Source organism: Thamnophis elegans, chromosome 12, assembly GCF_009769535.1.
Source record: "Thamnophis elegans isolate rThaEle1 chromosome 12, rThaEle1.pri, whole genome shotgun sequence".
In the NCBI taxonomy this organism is placed as follows: Eukaryota; Metazoa; Chordata; class Lepidosauria; order Squamata; family Colubridae; genus Thamnophis; species Thamnophis elegans.
In genome coordinates this window covers 10,354,264-10,373,385 of record NC_045552.1, presented here as the reverse complement: position 1 = coordinate 10,373,385, position 19,122 = coordinate 10,354,264, and the positions used below count along the sequence as shown (strand labels likewise).

Here is a 19,122-nt window from a genome sequence, read left to right as displayed (position 1 = left end):
GGGAGGAATTGGGATGGGCTAATGTATGCAACCACCACCCACCTCAATAATGCAGCCTTGGAAATTACTCCCTGAGAGATAGGGCATGTTTGTAACTAGTTGGAGATCATATCTAGAGGGGTCACCCTTGATAAGAGTGAAAAGGAAAGGCAAGGGAGCATTGGGGAAGGAAGGAAGGAAGGAAGGAAGGAAGGAAGGAAGGAAGGAAGGAAGGAAGGAAAGAAGGAGAGTAGGAAGGAAGGAAGGAGGGAGAGTGGGAAGGAGGGAGGGAGGAAGGAAGGAGAGAAAGAGAGTGGAAAGGAAGGGAAGAAGGGAAGAAGGAAGGAAGGAGAGAAAGAGAGTGGGAAGGAAGGAAGGAAGGAAGGAAGGAGAGAAAGAGAGAAGGAAGGAAGGAGAGAAGGAAGGAAGGGAGAGAAAGAGAGTGGGAAGGAAAGAAGGAGAGAGAGAAAGAGAGGAGAAGGAAGGAGAGAAAGATAGTGGGAGGGAAGGAGAGAGAGAAGGAAGGAAGGCAGGAAGGAAGGAAGGAAGGAAGGAGAGAAAGAGAGTGGGAAGGAAGGGAAGAAGGGAAGAAGGAAGGAAGGAGAGAAAGAGAGTGGGAAGGAAGGAAGGAAGGAGAGAAAGAGAGAAGGAAGGAAGGAGAGAAGGAAGGAAGGGAGAGAAAGAGAGTGGGAAGGAAAGAAGGAGAGAGAGAAAGAGAGGAGAAGGAAGGAGAGAAAGATAGTGGGAAGGAAGGAGAGAAAGAGAGAAGGAAGGAAGGAAGGAGAGAGAGAAAGAGAGGAGAAGGAAGGAAGGAGAGAAGGATGGAAGGAGAGAAAGAGAATGGGGAGGAAGGAAGGAGTGGGAAGGAAGGAAGGAAAGAAGGAAGGAAGGATTTTCCATCTTTCTCTTTTGCTGCAAAAAGATCTAAGGACCAAATGGCAATTTACCATTCCTCTTGTGCACATTTTGCATTTACATAACAGGGGCCAAAGATTACCTACGGTTGTCATAAAGGCTGCCCCCTCTGAAGTGATGCCACCAAAGCTTGGAGGAGAGGAAGTTGTGGCCAAGCCATGGTCCAAGCCAAGGGAAGGGAAATAACCCCCCCCCCTCCTGGTGCTTGGCCAAGGCTCCTTTTTTTGTTAATAAACACATATTTGCAGGAACAAACCAAAGTTTTGTGGCTGAGAAATTTGACCGCTTAGAATGGCACAAAAGGGTGAGGAAATTTAACACAAGGATTATAAGCACACACACAGCATGCTTGGCCCATTAATTAAGTTACACGTTTCCCAGGTTTCCACCAGCTTGAATCTGCCCCGCACATTAAGCCACCAAAAAACAACAACCCTAACCATGTTTATGACGCCGTGGAGACGCAAGTTGCTAGGTTTGTAAATGACCTGGTTACGTATCCTGGGAGAACAGAGCCAAGGTGTTAAATTTAGCCATTATTAACCGTGAATCACCAGCCTTATTATTCTGATATTATACAGCACCTTCCCCCAATCCCTTGAATTGGGATTGCAGGAGCTGAAATCTAGCACATCTGGAAGGCAGCAACCTGGGAGTGTAGGACCTTAGCACCCACCCCTCTGCTAGAAAAAATGAAATATCCTGGGAAATATCAAAAAGGCAGAATATTATATTTCCCTGGATCAGAAATGGAGAGACATGTTTTTAGGCATGTCGCATGCACAGAGTTGCCAGACGAAGGAAACAGCTAAAGAACAGAGGTTGACTTGGGAGTAAGGCCACAGGTGGATGATAAATGGCCCTTCCCAAAGGAAATAAAAGAGGAACGAAAGGGAAGTGGAGTTTGCAGGAGACAATTTGTTCGCTTAATTGGTTCGTGACACTCCGAGACTCCTTGCCAAGTTTTGCAGAGATCGGCCTGGCAGCTCTCCAAGCCAGATAAGGTCTGTGACTGTAAATCCTCCCTTGAAAGACTTTTGCTGGATGTGAATGAGCAGAATTCACAGTCAATTAATATTTATTTATTTTATTTATTTATTAGACTTATATACCGCTTCATAGGGCTTTCAGTCCTCTCTAAGCGGTTTACAAATTTTTTAGCAAATTGAGTCAGCAACTTGCCCCCACAGTCCGGGTCCTCATTTCACCCACCTCAGAAGGATGGAAGGCTGAGTCGACCTTGAGCCGGTGAGATTTGAACCGCTGAACTGCAGATCACAATCAGCTAAAGTGGCCTGCAGTACTGTACCCTAACCACTGCGCCACCTCGGCTCCTGGTTTTTTAAAAAATAAATAAAAATAAATAAAATAAAATAAATAAAAGGGATTTTTTGTTGGGACAAGGAGTTTGCTCCACGTTCTCGATCAGAACAACTTCCAAGAACAGTTCAGGGCCCCAAAGATCTTCCCCAAAAACCAAAGCTCTGCTAACTTATTGCTTCTAATGCTAGTTAAGAGTCTCCTTCAATGCTTAGATATTTTACTTAACCGAATTAATTTTAGAACATGTCATAAAGGTGCAATGGTATTGGAGACTCTATTGAAATTGCAAATGAACGCCAGTAGCTGGTTGTGTCTTCTAATATAAATGATTCTAGATAAAAACATGTTTAAACAATGGTAACCAAAATGAGAATTGTGGTACAGGGATGGTAAAATACGTAACTTTTCTTTCTTGACTTAAAATGTACAACATGATTTGAATGAAGTATATGTAAGGACAGTGGAAGAAACGCACAGAATATATTTGTAACCAATCGATACGCTTTCAACAAGATGTAACGAAAGATGATTTTTTTTTCCTTTTTGTTTAATTAAAACAATAAAAAAAATTCTCCCAAAAAAAAAAAAAAGAGTCTCCTTCAAGCCAAGCTTGTCCCGGGCCGATTTCACGGAGGCATCCATGCAGTTTCCTTGGCAATGAGTTGAAAAAAAGTGTTGCCTTTTTCCAGGATTCCTTTCAACGTCCCAGTCTAGCCAACCACTCTTTTAATTGCCTGAAAGCCTCTCATTCCAACCCTAGCTAAGTTCGACCCCTGCTTAGCTTCCAAGCTGAGCGTTTTCTTAAAGGCTTGACCCAAAGAGGCAAACAACTTGGAGGACAACGCATGGATTTTCTCTCTTTCTTGGTCCTCCGTTTATTTCTTCATGGGTTATTGGAACGGAAAGTCGTGGAAAGAAACGCTTGGAAGGAAGCAAACAGTAGCTAGGAAGGAACCCTGCTCTGCTAGTTAGAGCCCCCTCTGCATCTGATCTTCTAATTGGCCAGCATGCTGGTCTAAATATATCAAACCTGGCAAGATGTTGGGAGTTATAAATATTCCCCCTTCTCAGCCCCTGTGACACGCAGCCCCCAGGCGACGCTGGGGTTCAGGAGAAGCCCTCCTAGAGGAGGCGCATAGCAACAGAGGCGATACACGGCCCAGTTAGAGGACAACACTTTAACCACTTTCTTATCCACACTTTCACCAGAGGTCCTTTAACAGGGGGGAAAAAACCTTTTTGGCAAGGAGAGAAGCAGGAGCTGGGGCCAATCCAGGCACGTAGAAAGTTTAGGACAAACAGCCACATTCAGGATCCAGAGTGTCAACAGCATTGCAGAAGCTCGCGCCATTTCCAGATCCACATTTTGGGGATTTATTTATTTATTTTTCATTGAAATACCTTAATGCCAGGCATGGGCACGGTGGCTTCCTTGGTAGATTGACAGGAGTGGCTTGCCAAAGGCCTATTTACAGAAGAATAAATAAATATATTCTTCTGCAAATATATGGAGGCGGTGGCTCAGGGGCTAAGACTCAGTCGATCAGAATGGTTGGCAGTTCGGCGGTTCGAATCCCTAGCGCCGCGTAACGGAGTGAGCTTTCCTCATTTTTCCAGTCCTGGGCAAATACTGAGAATTAAGTTCTTTAAAATGTGGTGGCTCAGTGGCTAAGCTGCTGAGTGTGTCGATCAGAAAGGTCGGTAGTTCGGCGGTCCGAATCCCCAGCGCTGCGTAACGGAGTGAGCGCCCGTTGCTTGTCCCAGCTTCTGCCAACCTAGCAGTTTGAAAGTATGTAAAAATGCAAGTAGAAAAATAGGGACCACCTTTGGTGGGAAGGTAACAGCGTTCTGTGTGCCATTGGCATTTAGTCATGCCGACCACATGACCATGGAGATGTCTTCGGACAGCGCTGGCTCTTTGGCTTTGAAATGGAGATGAGCACCACCCCCGAGAGTTGGGAACGACTAGCACATATGTGCGAGGGGAACCTTTACCTTTACATACACATACACACACATGTATATCCCTACTATTCCCATCAAAATGCAAGCTAAAATGTTGGCATCTGATGAAGCCAACAGATTGAAGCCAATAGGAGCTCTTTGATTAATTAGAATCAAATCAAGCTGGCATCAAGAGTGCCTCTCCAGGAAGGTATTCCGAAAATTAGCAGAAAGGTACTTTAATATGGTAAATGAGGAGAAGCGTGGAAAAGATTCTCACTATACAGGTAGTAAACAACCACAATCAAGATCAAAATTTGCATTGCAGGCATCTGTTTTCACTGAACCTGGTTAAGAGATTTGTGTGAATTCAGCCCATTTGTGCTTTCCAGCAAAAATTCCTCTCCCTGTTTCAATTTCTCCACTTGGAAAAAGGAACTGGAAAACCATTTTATTCAAGCTTCACTGGGCTGCACAGTGAGACTCAGTTTTTTTCAGTCTCTTATTCTGCATGATTTCAAGAAACAGCTTTATTTAGACAAGCTAGCCAGAGTTTTCTGTAACAGGGGTTTGAAAGCCTTGGTTTATGGTTTAGCTCAATATGAATGAATAGAATAGAGCTGGAAGGGACCTTTGGGGTCTTCTAGTCTAGCCCCATTTAAACAAGAGATCCTATACCATTTCAGACAAGTGGCTGTCTGGTCTCATCTTAAAAATCTGCATTGATGGAGCGCCCACGATTTCTGAAGGCAAAATGTTCCGATGGTTAATTGTCCTCATTATTAGGAAGTTTCTCCTTAATTCCAGGTTGCTTCTCTCTTTGATTAGTTTCCAACCATTGTTTCTTGTCCTGCCATCTGGTGCTTTGGAGAATAATTTGACCGCCTCTTATAGCAATAGCAGTTAGACTTATATACCGCTTCATAGGGCTTTCAGCCCTCTCTAAGCGGTTTACAGAGTCAGCATATTGCTCCCAACAACAATCCGGGTCCTCATTTTACCCACCTCGGAAGGATCTTCTTTGTGGCAGCCCTTTAAATACTGGAATACTGCTATCATGTCACCCCCAAGTCCTTCTTTTCACTAGACTAGCCAACCCCAAATCCTGCAGCCGTTCTTCCTATGTTTTAGCCTCCAGGCCTTTGATCATCTTAGTTGCTCTTCTCTGCACTTTTTCCAAAGTCTCCACATCTCTTTTTTTTTTTGTAGTATGGTGACCAAAATCGGTTGCAGTATTCCCGGTGTGGTCCTACTAGGGTTTTGTTAATCCAGACAATGGTGGCTTATTCAACAAATCCTGGTTTAAGCGAATGAGACCTTAATGCACTGTATGAATCCACCTTCTGTCTGCAGAGAATTTATTTCCCGTGGCAGTTCCTTTGCTGAAGGACCCCAATGAGAATCTTCACAGTCCCAGGCTCCAGATCTTCAGGGACTATTGCGGATAGTTGGAAATAATGAAGCAACTTGCTATGGAACTCACCCATTTTCCCAACGGGACCCTTTATGCCAGAGGTGGGTTCCTACCAGTTCGCACCTATTCGGTAGAACCGGTTCGTCAAATCTACCGAACCGGTTAGAAGAGGTTCCACCAGCGGACCCGGAAAGCAGGCCACACCTACAGAAGAGGTTCCAAAATTTTTTGAAACCCACCACTGGTCCTTGGATATGATTATTCTACACTATCATGCTCATATTGATAAAACTCAGTGCCTCTGTGAAAGGTAAGGATGACTACTGCGCTTGTGGTGCAATCAGAACATTGCGTGTGTTGAAGTTGTTTTAACGCAAACCAAAGATGCCTTTTAAAAAAGAAGTTTACATCCTATTCTTATGCATGCCAGTGCTGTGTGTGAGGTAATTTAAGGTGGTTCTGACAAGTGTCGTCGGCATCTTCATATCCGGTCACATGGGCGGCAAGCCACTCCCATCTGGTCACATGGGTGGCAAGCCACTCCCACAAAGGAGGCCACACCCACAGAGTAGGTTCGAACAATTTTTGAAACCCACCACTGCTTTATGCCCCTCTGACCAACTTCACCCCTTTCCTCCTTCAGACCCCTCCATTAAGCAAAGAGATTCACCAATGATGGCCTATCTCTCCCTCGCCATCAGCAGACCAGCCATATCTGTTTCCCAAGCAGGGCAAGAGAGAAATACAGGCAGTCCTCGACTTACGACCACAAGGGAGCTCCAAACTCCCATTGTTAAATGAGACATTTGTTAAGTGAGACATTTGTTAAGTGGGTTTTGGACCATTTTACAACCTTTTTTTGCTTCTGTTGTTAAGTGGATCACTGCAGTCAATAAGTTAGTAACACAGTTGTTAAGTTGTTAAGTGAATCCATCTTCCCCATTGATGGGGAAGATGGATTCCCCCCCCCCCTCTGGGCACACTGACATCGTCGTAAATACGAACCGGCTGCCAAACAGCTGAATTTCGACCATGTGACCATGGGGACGGTGTAAAGGTTGGAACAGGACAGGACAGGACAGAACAGAACAGAAGTCTTTATTAGTCAAGTGTGATTGGACACACAAGGAATTTGTCTTTGGTGCATAAGAGCCGAGGTGGTGCAGTAGTTAGAGTGCAGTACTGCAGGCCACTTCAGCTGACTGCAGTTCTGCAGTTCGGCGGTTCAAATCTCACCGGCTCAAGGTTGACTCAGCCTTCCATCCTTCCGAGGTGGGTAAAATGAGGACCCGGATTGTTGGGGGCAATATGCTGACTCTGTAAACCGCTTGGAGAGGGCTGAAAGCCCTATGAAGCGGTATATAAGTCTAACTGCTATTGCTATTGCTATAAGCTCTCAGGGTACATAAAAAAGATATATTTGTCACGAATCATAAGGCACAACCCTTAATGATAGTCACAGGAGACAAACAAACAATCAAATCATACTAGGGAACAATCAATATAAATCATAAGGATACAAGCAACAAAGTTCGAGGCATACAGTCATAAGTGGGAGGAGGTAGGTGATAGGAATAGTGAGAAGCGTGAAATAACTGTGAAAAACAGTCCTAAGTCACTTCTTTCAGTGCTGTTGTAACGTTGGACGGTCACTAAATGAACTGTTGTAAGTTGAGGACTACCTGTACCTATGGCCCCTATCCAAAACAATTAGGATATGGTGGAACCTGGACGGGGGGGGGGGGGGGAGAGGGAGAGAGCAGGCATTTGGATTTATAGCCTCAAAGAGGAAATCCTCCCCTAAACTCCCTTGAAAAGCTGGCCAAGCTATGGAAACATCTGCACCCTGGGAAAGACAAACTTCCATAAAGTTGTTCTGTTGCCTTTTTGGGGGGGGGGGTGTTAATGCAACATCATAGAAGTCCTAGGCCAGCCTCGCCTCGGATGACCCCTGGCCAAGCACGGAATGCATCGCCGCGGGGGAATGATGCGACCAACTCAGCCGCCAGAAGAAGCCTCTCTTGTTGTTTTGTTTTGGAAGTCCAACGGGACGTTTGCGCGGCCACTGCTTCCCACCGACCCTCCCCGTCCCGCCACCGACCTCCACGCGGCTCCCAAAACTTTCCCACCCTCGCCCGGCCGCGTGATTCAAGGCAAGGCAGGAGTTCGACCGGGCGAGCCTTTCCTAGCAAGGGGCCGCTCTCTCTCTCTCTCTCTCTCGGTTCGTACCCGGCCCACGCTCGTTAAAGAGGCAGCCGCTTTTGTAGAGCAAAGTTTGGAGTTGGGCTCCTCCAAAGCGGTGAAGTTGCAGGCTGGGAGGAAAGGCTCCACGCCTCCTCCTCCTTTACCCGGTTGAACTTCAAAAACCCTCCGCCCCAAAAGCCTCCCCGAGGGGCTCCCGGGGCGCTTCCCTTCCTTCCCTTCTTTTTATTTTTAAAAGAATCTTTTTATTTGTATTCTCTTCCACACAGTTACAGGGATACATTCCCATAGTTATGATTCTTATTTATCTTTATCACTTTTACATAGTTGTTTTTTTCCCCCATATAAAGGTTAAAGTATAAATTCAGGGTTGCTTTGCTTACCATCCCATAGACCTTATTTTATGTTATCCCCGTGCTGTTTTCCCTTTCTTCTCGCCCTCCCTCCCTTCTCTACTTCCTTCCTTCTTCCTTCCTCCTTTCCCTTTCCTTCTTCCCTTGCCTCTCCCCTACTCCTCTCTTCCTTTCCCCCCCTCCTTCCCTCCTTAAGAGGGCACCGAGAACTCCCTGGGACTTACCCCCAGCCACCCCTTCCCCAAGGATACTGGCAGGCGCGGGCCCCCAGGGGTGGGAAAAACTCCCCCCTTCCCCAACCCCACCTTGCATTTCACAACTTAGGGGTCTACGCTTCATTTGCTCTCCTTTTGGGGAGGGGGTCCCAACTTTTACTAAATTGCTCCCCCTTCCTTTTTCCTTCCATGCAGGCGCTCTATCCGCTTGGAAAGAGGGAGGGGCGAGGGGGCTGTTGCTGCTGCCCTTCTCCCCGGCTCTGGCATTTACGCTCGGGTGACCCCTAGTCCTCTGGCCGTTGACTCCCCTCCGTCCCGTCCCGTCCCGTCCCCCCTGCCCCGCCACTTACTTCCTCGCCCAGGCGATCCGGAGCTCTGGGCGATTTGGGCGAATCTCTCCCCGCAGTTAATCCACGCCTCGCCTCGGACGCAACCCCGGTGCGCCTGGCCAAGGATCTCGGCTCCTCGCTGACCACGCGAACCACTTCGCCCACAACAGCCTGTGGCAACCCCTCGCTCTCTGTCCCTTGGCGGGCGAGACTCCCCGCCCCGCCTCCCAGCGCCTCCCCCTCGCCCGCCCCAGCCCCAGCCCGGTCCCCAGGCTCCGCGCCTGGAGTAGAAGCCGGACGTAGACTGGGAGTAGACGGGACAGTTGAAGCTACTACAAGTCTGTTCCCAAGGAAAACAATATAAAAGAAATGTATTTTATTCTCCTGCCTTAGATTCACAGCCTGCAGGAGGACAAGACGGCTCCAGGGAGCCCTCCTGCCTCCCCCCCCCTCCCAACACCCGTGGTGTAAAAGGCACTTGCTCGGCAGAGAAAATTGGTTCTCCTCTGTAGGTGAATTGATAAGTTTGTTTTAATTGTGGTTAGTAGACTAGGAGCCTGTTACGTTAGAGCAGAAGTCCCCAAGCTTGGCAACTTTAAGACTTGTGGACTTCAACTCCCAACTTCAATTGTGGGGGGGGAGGTTGAAGCAGGGGTGAAATCCAGCAGGTTCTGACAGGTTCTGGAGAACCGGTAGCAGAAATTTTGAGTAGTTCGGAGAAAGGGCAAATGCCACCTCTGGCTGGCCCCAGAGTGGGGAGGGAATGGAGATTTTGCAGTTTCCTTCCCCTGCCACGCCCTCCAGGCCACACCCACAGATCCGGTAGTTTAAAAAAAAATTGCATTTCACCACTGGGTTGAAGTCCACAAGTCTTAAAGTTGCCAAGTTTGAAGACCTCTGTATTAAGAGTTTGTCCCCACCAGAGCTGGTTTGCACAACTGGTGAAGCCAAAACAAAACAATCATTTTATTGGCTTCTCACATGGGGGCCATCTGGTTTGCAAAGGACGGTTTCTATCTTAATGCAGGGTGAAAATCAGCCCCGTGTGGCTTATTCCACAAACTCTGGTTACCCAAGCCATCACTTTATCTGCTATGCAAAACATCCAGTCACATGCCTGGGAACGCAATCTAATTTCAGTGCATCATTAAGATTTAGCAGGATGTCACCCTGAAGTTTAACGGAATTAAAGTTCTGATTAAAACGTATCAAGTGAGCCACGCTACAAGCTGATAAACATCAGTTCATTAACAAACGCTTATCCCAGAGAGCTATAAAGCCCTTTGAATTCTTATAAGTCGGCATAGATTTCTCTTCGCACAGTCTCAAATTTATTCCAAGAAAATAAACTCCTCTTCAAAGTCAATTTTTAATTTTTTTTAGAAGTGGGCGACGTTAAAGGTCTCAAACAGGCCTTACAGGTAGTCCTTGGCTTATGACTACAATTAAGACCAGAATTCCTGTTACTAAGCAAGGCTGTTATATGAGCCGTGCTCGATTTTAGGACCTGTTTTGCCACCACTGTTAAGTGAACACGCAGTCATTAAGTAAATCCGGATTCCCCCATTGACTGTGTTCGAAGCCACTGGGGAGGTTGCAAATGGCATCCACATGATGCCACAACAAGGGTGATTTTCCATTGATTTTTAGCTTATTCCTCGTAACTTAAAGAGGCTTAGCAAAATTATTAGCATTTTTAAAAGCTCAAACCCAAAAAAACACTGGCTCTGTTATTCTTGATGAGATAACTATTCTAAGAAGGCTGCATCCCTTGATTATCAAACCGGAAAAACAACAATTTAATCAGGTCTCCAGCTGACTTGCTGACAGCTACCAGATCTGAGCAAAACCACTAGATGGCATCTAAGAGTAGGTGTCTTCTTCAGAACCTGTGCTGCCATCTAGTGGCTCTATTGAATTTTGCAATTCAAGCCTTTAAGGCACATTCTTTGCTGAACCAAAGGTGCTTTTTTAAAAGAGGCGACTGGACTCTCTAGTTTTTCTTTGAAGATGTTTCGCTTCTCATCCAAGAAGCTTCTTCAGCCCTTTTTCAGGGACCGTGACTTGACTGAGAATCTCCACAGATTCTTTGCTGAAGTAGTGGTGCAGCAACCGGCAGAATGACCACGGAAAAGGAAAATAAATATAGTTCCAAGATTCAGGGCTGCTGAGGAACTGAAAATAATATAATGAATATTTCGTTGTGTGGTAAGGAAATTGCATGCTCACTCCAATGAAGAAAAGAACTAGGAACGTTTATTATCCCATCTTTATTAGATTTCTTAAATAACGCAAGATGGCGAAGTGTTGTGGCCCAGCAGGAGCCGTTGGAGCTGCCACCAGACTCCGACAGCGAGGGGCCCTATGAGTCAGCTCTGGAGGATGTGGAGGACCCTGGGAAGGGTTCCGACTCCGAGCAGGGCGAAGAGAGGCTAGTTGGCCACCAGGAGGCGCCTGAGCCTTGGACCAGTGGGGAGGAGACAAGGGAGAGTGAGCCGGATGCCAGCAGTGAGTTGTTCCTGGATGCACAGCACCGAAGAGCTACTAGGCGTCAGGAACAGTTGCGCAGTTACAGGAGGTAATTGCACTCAGCTGGTGGTCATTAGGCTCCTCTCCAGACTATAAAAAGTCTGTTTGTGCACACGCCCTCTTGCAGAAGTCAACGCAGGAATCAATGTCGGAGAACATTATGGTGAGCTTGGCAGGCTTGATTGCTGCCAAGCCTTATCTGTGCTGGATTGCTGCTCAAGCTTGTCTGTGCCAGTTTGCTGCCAAGGACCTGTCTGTCTGTTAATTAAATGCCATAACTTATCTTTGGCTCAGAGTGTGCTTTGGTGTGGGACAAAGGGGGGGGTCAGAACAGCGAACATACCTAATAATCCTTCCTCTTCCTCTTTTCCCCATAACAAAAACCCTCTGGGGTTGAGCTGAAAGAAAGTAACTCACCTACCGTACAGTCACCCACCTGGTTTTCATGCCTAAAGCAGGTCTAGAACTCACAGTCTTCTGGTTTCTAGCCTGGTGCCTTAACCATTAATCCAAACTGGCTTTTAACCACTAGATCCAACTGCCCGTTTACCCTAAAAAAGATAAGACAAAGGGAAGAGGAGATGGATATTGTTCTCTGTAGCTTCCAAGTACCACTTGGGTGGAAGTTTTAAAGAGAAACGCCCAAGCTTGAAATAAAGACGCTGTCAGGTTTCCAAAAAATGCCCTAATTGATTCATGAGCCTCGGACCAAATTTGGTCACCATGACAACTTTGGGAGTAGACAGACGCATTGCCTGACTGTGGAAGATATTAAGCAGGGGGGGCAGACCGAATCTGGAGTCATGAGTGCCCCATTTTCCAAGCTTTCCAAGCAAAGATTGGACACTCATTTATCTGGAATTGTCTAAGGATTTCCATTCTGGACAGTGAGTTGAGCAGAACATTCCCAAAGTCTCTTTTGGTCATTCTATGATTCCTTCACTTCGACACTCACCCAAACACAAAACCGCAATGCTTTAACCCAGTGTTACTCTCCTTGGAGGCTTTAAGATGAGTGGGCTTCAGCACCGAGAATTCTGGGTACTGAAGTCCACCCTTCTTAAAGCCACGAAGTTTGAGAAACACTGAATTAACCATGGCATAATACATCTCTCTCACATTCCTACACTTGCATTTCAACTAGATGTTTTTCTATGACCAGCCAGTAGAGGGCAGCCCTTTTCCACCAATCAACCCCCCCACAAAGCCAACCTGCTAGAACAGTCAAACAAAGGATACTACAGTATCTTCTTCGGGGTTAATCTGCAAGACTTGCTCTCTCTCTCTCTCTCTGTCTCTCTCTTTAACATTACCGTCTTGTTTTATGGGCTCTTCTTCTGTGCCTTTAAAAAGCTGGCCAGCATCAGAAAGTTAGTAGTTGATGCTCTTTTCGGGCATGAGTTCACCAGAAAAGCTCCACCTGTTGAAGTTCTCTGCATTAGGTTGGGGCTTAATGATTGTGAAAGCAACACACTTGTGCACAAAGAGAGTGAGAGAATGAGAGGGAGGGGGAGAAAGAGAGGGGGAGGGAAAGAGAGGGGGAGAGAAAGAGGGAGAGAAAGGGGCGAGAGAGAAAGGGAGGGAGGGGGGAAAGAGAGGGGGAGGGAAAGAGAGAGGGAGAGGGAGAAAGGGGGTAGAGAGAATGGGAAGGAGGGGGAGAGGGGGAGGGAAAGAGAGAGGGAGAGAAAGAGGAGAGGGAGAAAGGGGAGAGAGAGAAAGGGAGGAAGAGGAAAAAAGAGAGGGCGAGAGAAAGAGGGAAAGAGAGAGGGAGAGAAAGGGGGAGAGGGAGAAAGGGGAGAGAGAGAAAGGGAGGAAGAGGAAAAAAGAGACGGGGAGAGAAAGTGGGAAAGAGAGAGGGAGAGAAAGCGGGAGAGGGAGAAAGGGGAGAGAGAAAGAGGGAGGGGGAGAAAGAGGGGGAGAGGGGAGGGAAAGAGAGGGAGAGAAAGAGGGCGAGAGGGAGAAAGGGGAGAGAGAGAAAGGGAGGGAGAGGGAAAAAGAGAGGGGGAGAGAGGGGGAGAGAAAGAGAGAGGGAGAGAAAGCGGGAGAGGGAGAAAGGAGAGAGAGAGAAAGAGAGGGAAGGGGAGAGGGGGAGGGAAAGAGAGGGAGAGAAAGAGGGCGAGAGGGAGAAAGGGGAGAGAGAGAAAGGGAGGGAGAGGGAAAAAGAGGGGGAGAGAGGGGGAGGGAAAGAGAGAGGGAGAGAAAGAGGGGGAGAGGGAGAAAGAGGAGAGAGAAAGTGAGGGAGAGGGAAAAAGAGAGGGGGAGGGAGAGAATCACAGACATTGTTGTGATCCAGGGGAAATTTAAGAATGCTTAAGCCCAAACTATAGAAAAAAATGTTATGATTTTGCTTGACAGAGCCATGGTGGCACAGTGGCTAGAATGCAGAAAACTCTGCTCACAGCCAGAAGTTTGATCCTGACTAGCTCAAGGTCGACTCAGCCTTCCATCCTTCTGAGGTCGGTTAAATGAGGACCCAGATTGTAGGGGGCAATAGGCTGACTCTGCAAACCGCTTAGAGGGGGCTGTAAATCACTGTGAAGCAGTATATAAATCTAAGTGCTAGGGCTACTGAGAAGTGAAGCTAGTTTTAATGGCCTTGGGTGTCCTGAGTTGACTGGTCTTTCCTTAGGGAGATGAGTATTATCTTGTCTAATGTCAAGGCTCATCCCTGGAGGCCTTTTTCCCCTTATCCTTTGATTGTTTCTCCAGTGACCCATCGATTGATTTCATGCATAAGGCGTACCATATTAAAACAATCATTATTCCAAATTGTAAATAAAACATCTGGAAAAGAAACATAAACATCTGGGGAACGAGCACAAGCCTCTTAAAAAAGAACCATGTAACATCCCAAGAGGGTGCATCTACTTAGGCCACAGGCTAGGGAAGAGCCAATTTTAAGAGCTCCTTGGAACAAGATGACAGAAGGAGGGGGGCCAAATGACTCTCCAGGGGGATGTTGCCCCACAAAACAGATGCTAAAAAGGCGAAGCCGTGCTTCCTAGTTTCCATCCGAGTACGCTGTTTAATGGATGGGATAGGGACTCTTACAAAAGACAGATGTCCTTTCCATCACCCAGCCCTGGGTCATATCTCACCATTGGGCTTGGCGGTTGTGATGGATTCGATTCCTCACCAGTCTGGCTCTTGACACAGACAAAAATTTGGATGAGTTGCATATTTCTTTTTGACCACTAGATGGCAAGAAAGAGAGCCAGGGTGCTAACTTTTTTATTTTTTATTTTTTTAACGATGTTAAACATAAAAAATTCAATGTCTCTATAAACAGTGTCTTATCTGAGTACAGTTGAGTTTGAGAAATAGTAGTGGTGATAATAACAAAATCATAACATCAATAATAATCTCATAACAATAATAATATTTAATTATCCATTTTGGTAAATCTTCAATGTAGTTAATCATTCTCTTATACTTTTAAGTTTCTAACTTCTAACTCTTTGTGGCCATCAAAGGATTGTCATCATGATACATAGGGTGCCCTTGGGCTAGATAAATCCAGTTTGTGGCAAATTTGGAATCTACCTACTTTAAATTACACATTGTCTTGACAGTTGTCCCCATTATAAGATTTGAACATCCTTTCTTAAGCTATTTTGAACCACGAGTGCTGGGAAAGAGTTGAGCAATTCCTTTTCTCTTAATATGAGATTTGTCTTCTTTCTCGCCTGTTTTTCTCTGCTTCTAAGCAATTTGTCTTTCTCTTTCTTCAAAACCAGACAACTTTTTTCAGAACACGTCTCCTTGTGGGTACCACCACTAATTATTTTGGGAGCCCTGTCCATATCCACAGACAAGAAGGAGTCTCACCAATGAAAAGAAGTAGCCAACTATCAGAGAGAGAGAGAGAGAGAGAGAAGAAGAAGAAGCCACGATTGAAGGAGTTGAGAGTTGAGGTCTGGCCTTATTTCTTCCCCAGCCTCTGGTCAAAGTGGCACCAACGGGTCTCCCGGACAGTAATGGAGCTCATCCAGATTCCTCTCTGCCTCTGTGGATAGCAAATGGGAAGCAGACAGATTTGGGCCAAGCTGGGTAGGTTGCTAACTTGAGGGACTATTATAAAGTTGAGACAGTTTTCTGGCAAATCTCTCCCAAAACAGAAGTGGCCTCTCCCACCCTCGGTAAAACTTTCTGAGATTTCCCAGAAGACAGACTGGGAAATTGCAATAGCAGTTAGACTTATATACCGCTTCATAGTGCTTTACAGCCCTCTCTAAGCGATTTACAGAATCAGCCTATAGCCTCCAACAATCTGGGTCCTCATTTTACCCACCTCAGAAGGATGGAAGGCTGAGTCAAACTTGAGCTGGTCAGAATCGAACTGCTGGCAGTTGGCAGAGTTAGCCTGCAATACTACATTTGAAGTACAGAAGGAAGAATGGAAGGAAGGAAGGAAGGAAGGAAGGAAGGAAGGAAGGAAGGAAGGAAGGAAGGAAGGAAGGGCAATAGCAATTGCCCTTAGACTTATATACTGCTTCATAGTGCTTTACAGCCCTCACTAAGCGGTTTACAGAGTCAGCCTCTTGCCCCCAACAATCTGGGTCCTCATTTTACCCACCTCGGAAGGATGGAAGGCTGAGTCAACCTTGAGCCTGGTGAGATTCGAACTGCCGAATTGCAGTCAGCGGGCAGTCAGCAGAAGTAGCCTGCAGTACTGCACTCTAACAACTGCACCACCATGGCTTACTACTACTACTACTACTACTACTACTACTACTACTACTACTACTACTACTACTCATTCTCTTCCTTCTCTCCTCTCCTCCTCTTCCTCTTCTCCTTTTCTCCTCCTCCTCCTCTGTCATTATTATTTCTTTCTTCTCAATCTTTGCATACAACATACGCTATGGGTAAACAACTTTTCTCCCAGTAGTCCTGGTTGCTCGTTCTGTCAACTCACAACTGGCTCAAGGCTCATGAATTAATTAGGGCCTCTATCAGAACCCTGACAGCACCAACTGTCCTCATTTCCACAGCCCATTTATCATCAGATGTCCAGGAACTCCAGCACCTAACGTGGTCCATGCTGACCCAGGTGGCAACCGATCCAGCACAGGTGTCTGTAAAGTATCCTGTTTTTCCCAAAATAACACCTCCCTGGATAATAAGCCCAATCGGGCTTTTGAGCGCATGGACTAAAATAAGCCCTCCCCGAAAATATTGTAACACAGCAGCAGCCATGAGGTGACCACACTCGGTGCCTCCTGCACCTCAAAAATAATAAGACCTTCCTGAAAATAAAGCCCAGTGCTTATTTCGGGGGTCAAAAGAAAATAAGACCCTGTCTTATTTTTGGGGAAACATGATAGCTCTCACCATGTTGCTTGCGGGGGAGACACCCTTTATCTGTCTCCTCTGGTTGTGACCTGTCCAGTATGAGCTGAGGTGGCGCAGTGGTTAGGGTGCAGTACTGCAGGCCACTTCAGCTGACTGTTATCTGCAGTTCAGCGGTTCAAATCTCACCGGCTCAAGGTTGACTCAGCCTTCCATCCTTCCGAGGTGGGTGAAATGAGGACCCAGACTGTGGGGGCGATATGCTGACTCTGTAAACCGCTTAGAGAGGGCTGAAAGCCCTATGAAGTGGTATATAAGTCTAACTGCTATTGCTATTGCTATTGCTATGGTTGAACCTCCAGCATAGCTCTCCTCATCCTCAGAGCACAGAAGAGCCACAGCCTTGTCAAGGTATAGTGCCCTTATCTGTTTTTGCCACAAGCTGCTCTTACTTTCAACAGCTAGTTTTTAAGTTCAAGTCCGCTCTCTCTCCCCCGCCCCTCCAAAGGCACTTGCAGAACAAAGCTGTGCTGTGTGTAGAGAAATGCCGAGCCCTGGGCGGGAATCTTAGCTTCTAGGGCGTTTAGCCAAACAGCTGGACTCTTTGTAGTGGTGGGGCCAGCTCCTTGCCCCACACTTGGCTTTCCAGCTTGGCATTTGAGCCGGGACGAGAGGGGTGGACGAGAGGGTGTTTGGGGGAGTGGAAACTATTAGTGTTGTTGGCAACTCCCTGGAGATGGAGAGATGGCATCAATCTTGCGAGAGCTGCCAGGTTCCCCACTCGGTACGTTCAGAGAAGGCAAGTACAAAATCTTGGCCCAGTCTAAAATGCCAGCGCTAAAGAGCAGATGGTGCAGCTTTTAGGAGGAGAGTTTTATGAACTTCAGCTACTCAGCGCTTGGATCTGATGCAGAGAGCTAAACCGGGCTTCACTTAACCGGGGTGAACTAAGCAAACTACGATGAGCCGGGTTTACCAAGAGCAGCATCGTAATAAACTACGATGAGCAACTACTTGAGGGTTGAGCAACGCTCCAACCAGTGGTGGGATTCAAATAATTTACCAACCAGTTCTCTGCCCTAATGACCAGGTGGGTAGGCAGGGCTTAGTGGTCATGTGACAGCATGGGCGTGGCCAACTCAACATTACTCAGGTCGATGGGCGCTTTGCCTTAGCTGTGACAATGTAATAAGGGTTAACCAGAGAGGCAGTTTCTGTAAGCAGGGCAATAAAGATTAGGCTAGAACCAACACCAGAATGTTTCCTTCCTGCCTTCCTTACAGGATTAGCCCTGCAAAGTGGAAAAAACCCAAAAGGAGATTTCTTCCAACAACCGGTTCTCTGAACCTCTTAGAAAGTTAAGAACTGGTTCTCCTGAATAGGTGCGAACTGGCTGAATCCCGCCACTGGCTCCAACTTCAAGTCAACGAAATATAATTGCAATGCTCATTTAACCTGCAAGGTTGCAAAAACACTGCCATATCATGGTTTAACAAGATGGCTTGGAACACCAGGCAACGTCTGGGTCACACACACCCTTTTTTTCAGCTGGTTCCCCCTCCCACCGCCTTGTTCCAATGTTCCACCTTGGACTTATAGATGGATTCTTCCCTCAAGCACTGAAAACTGTTTTGGGTTGCTGATTTTACTATGGTTTTGTGACCCCGAGTTTTAAAATATAAGATGGGTGACCCTTCTTTTGATAGATGACAGATGGATGATAGATATAGATAGACATAGATAGATATAGATAGATATAGATATGAGAGATAGATGTTTCTTTTATTTATTTAGTTTGTCAAACATGTACAAGATACCAGGTATAAGTATAAACAGGGACATGAACAAAGGAAATTAGTACAATAAATGGGGACAGTAGGACGAGAACAGTAGGCACGCTGGTTCGCTTATACATGCCCCCTTTACGGACCTCTTAGGAATGGGGCGAGGTCCACGGTAGACAGTTTGAGGTTGAAGCTGTGGGGGTTTGAGGAAGTAACAACGGAGTCAGGTAGAGCATTCCAGGCATTGACCACTCTGTTGCTGAAGTCGTACTTTCTGCAATCGAGTTTGGAGCGGTTTACCTTGAGTTTGTATCTATTGTTTGCCCAAGTATTATTGAGGATGAAGCTGAAATAGTTGTTGACAGGTAGGATGTTGTAGCAGACAATTTTGTGTTTTATGCTTAGGTCAGACCATAGGTGGCATAGTTCCAGGTATTCCAAGCCCAAAATTTCGAGCCTGGTGGCGTAAGGGATTCTACTGTGAGCAGAGGAGTGGAGGACTCTTCTTGTGAAATACTTCTGGACCTACTCAATTGTATTAATGTCCGATATACAGTGTGGATTCCAGCCAGATGAGCTGTATTTGAGGATTGGTCTGGCGAAGGTTTTGTATGCCCTAGTTAGCAGTACAATGTTACCGGGGAAGAAGCTTTGCAAAATTAGGTTAACAACTCTTAATGCCTTTGTGGCACTTGTTTGAAAGGGTATAGGATCTCTTGTTTAAACGGGGTTGGCCTAGAAGACCTCAAAGGTCCTTTCCAGCTCAAGGGACCCTTGAGGTCTTCTAGTTCAGCCCCATTTAAACAAGAGATCCTATACCATTTCAGACAAGTGGCTGTCCAG

At 46.4% G+C, this 19,122-nt stretch overlaps 1 protein-coding gene across 1 annotated transcript in view; it reads right to left on the bottom strand.

The window, feature by feature from the left end:
- Window positions 1-8,902, bottom strand: part of FXYD1 (FXYD domain containing ion transport regulator 1) — a 38,525-nt gene extending 29,623 nt beyond the window's left edge. The window contains exon 1 of the mRNA XM_032227498.1: window positions 8,696-8,902. The gene's annotated coding sequence lies outside the window, so the exon portion shown is untranslated. The remainder of the gene's footprint in view (window positions 1-8,695) is intronic.
- Window positions 8,903-19,122: the final 10,220 nt, after the last annotated feature.